This window comes from Halichondria panicea, chromosome 2 (genome assembly GCF_963675165.1).
Source record: "Halichondria panicea chromosome 2, odHalPani1.1, whole genome shotgun sequence".
Classification (NCBI taxonomy): Eukaryota; Metazoa; Porifera; class Demospongiae; order Suberitida; family Halichondriidae; genus Halichondria; species Halichondria panicea.
This window is the reverse complement of record NC_087378.1, coordinates 4,201,120-4,203,619: the sequence shown is the minus strand read 5'-3', so window position 1 is coordinate 4,203,619 and position 2,500 is coordinate 4,201,120. Positions and strand designations below refer to the sequence as shown.

At 43.1% G+C, this 2,500-nt stretch overlaps 1 non-coding gene across 1 annotated transcript; it reads left to right on the top strand.

Moving 5' to 3' along the window:
- The first annotated feature begins 359 nt into the window (after positions 1-359).
- On the top strand, positions 360-478 carry LOC135332348 (5S ribosomal RNA). The gene has a single exon (XR_010393208.1). It is a non-coding gene; the product is annotated as a 5S ribosomal RNA (ribosomal RNA).
- Positions 479-2,500: the final 2,022 nt, after the last annotated feature.

Below are 2,500 nucleotides of genomic sequence, written 5' to 3'. Positions count from 1 at the left end.
AGATATAGATATAGTCTGAGCATCCAGCTAGCTATGAAGTAATGATTATATTAAGAGTTTGCATGTTTCCAGTGAAGTAAGTAAGTAAGTAAGTAAGTAAGTAAGTAAGCAAGCTTGAAGTAGACAGTAGATAGTAGATAGTTAGTAGATAGTTGTATAGCTAGAGTATGATTATAATTATCAGTAAGTCCATAGTTGTATAATACCAGTAAGTACAGAGAAGTACACTCCACTCCACTCCACTCCACTCCACTCCACTCACTCACTCCCTCCCGGCCCACTCCCTCCACAGCAATTAAATTAAGTCGAGTATATTTCTGAACTTCACACATAAGTACATGAGATATGCATTGACTTGTGTCTACGACCATACCACGTTGAAAACACCGGTTCTCGTCTGATCACCGAAGTTAAGCAACGTAGGGCCTGCCCAGTACTTGGATGGGTGACCGCCTGGGAACAGCAGGTGTTGTAGGCTTCTGCATTCTTATTTTTGTTTGTTTTCAGAATATTTCACAACGAGCAGTTAAGGCCCAAAAATATGAAAACTGCAGCCTTAAATCCTCGTTGATCATTACCAAACCGCAAAGACGAAACTTTCTTTTTGTGATAGCAACAGTTTTACAATTGATCCCTGCCTTTGTCATTATAGTCATGGCACTGCAAGCAACTGAAGTATGTGATGATGGCTACTTGCAAACAGTAATTGTATAATTACGCACGTATAATTATAACTATCCTAATTATAGTGAGTGACACAGGAAAAATATCAAAATTTCTTATACTTTACAAATACAAAATTTCCTGTAGACTTATGAATGTTACACAAGTCCTGAACTACTTCAGGAATAGTAAAGGAAACTATACAGGAAACGTTGCACTATCCTTTGTAAGTAGGTTGCAGGACACTTGCAGGACACCTCAGGAAATGTGCAGATTTTATGGGCTGCAATGTAGCAGCACTGTAGCAGGAAATTTAAATATTTTCCCTGAGTGAGTGAGTGAGTGAGTGAGTGAGTGAGTGAGTGAGTGAGTGAGTGAGTGAGTGAGTGAGTGAGTGAGTGAGTGAGTGAGTGAGTGAGTGAGTTATATATACCTTCATTGAGCCATGCTTCATTTGATCATAACAATATCAAGCTTATCTTCAAGTAGTATTGTATTGTACGTTGCTAACAATACGCAAATAATGTACAGTAAATTCAAGTGGGAATAAAAGTAGTGGGTAAAAAGTTGTAATGTTCATGGAGTGTAAAGTCAACGAGCACTTAAGGCCCTATTATTTCTATTTTCCAGCCTAAAGTCCTCGTGGTGGAAAAAATTAATGTTAGTGTAATGAAGTCCTTGCCTAGTTACAAAGCGGCCCCTTACAAAGCGCCTAGTTACAAAGTAGCTTCAATGGGTAGTTATAATTAGAAGCTGCAGCTGGTAGTTAAAGCAGCAATTGTTGTGTAGCTTGTGAAGCTATGTTGTAGCTGGCTGACTGGCCGGCCCACCAACCTACCTACCTACCTACCTACCTACCTACCTACCTACCTACCTACCTACCTACCGACCGACCGACCGACCGACCGACCGACCGACCGACCGACCGACCGACCGACCGACCGACCGACCGACCGACCGACCGACCGACCGACTGACTGATGAATAGTAAGAGGTGGGTGGCTGGCTGGCTGGCTGGCTGGCTGGCTGCTGGCGAATAGATGTTGTGCTGCAATATAGTGAGTGAGTGAGTGAGTGAGTGTACTATATATAATACTATACAGAATCTTTGCAACAAGACAGTAAAAGCATAGAGCATTACCCTTCCTTATATGGAATTTGAGTACACACACTGTGGTCTGTTTTACTACTTAAATGTATGAGCACATCCCATATATAATAAGGAACCACAGTGCTCAACACACTTGTTTCTATTTGTGTTGCAAAGATTGTGCAATCTCCAGTATTGTATTGTAACTGTATGTTAGCCATGTATAACTTGAACTGTATGTTTAGCGGAATGGAAGGGTGCAGACGGGGAACAGTGCAGATGGGAACATTGCAGAGGGGATTTGCGCGCCGGAAAATTGGAGCAATTACCATACAAGTGCAGACGAATGAAGGAATGAACGCGCGTAGCGCGAAAATTTGAGCAATATATCGCAAGCAATTACCATACAAGTGCAGACGAATTGAACAATGTGACCACGTGGGCTAGATAAGCAACCAAACAAGAGTGTCGTACAAATGAGCGTGTTGATAGGTCGTGAAGTGGGGTGTTGTGGCAAAAAAAGTCACGCTTAATTACATACGAGACGAGTTCCAGCGTTGCTCCTAGTGACGGGTGCTGTGTAGGGTGACTGCAGCGGTTCATCCGTGTGTCCGCATCGTTGTAGACTGCCTGTGTCGGCGGGCGTCTGACCTGCTGGTGACTGGTCATCAGTGGGCTGGCTCCCTCCGGTCGAGTGCAGTTAGGTTTGCATCATTTCACGAATCACGAGTGCATTCGTACGGTCTC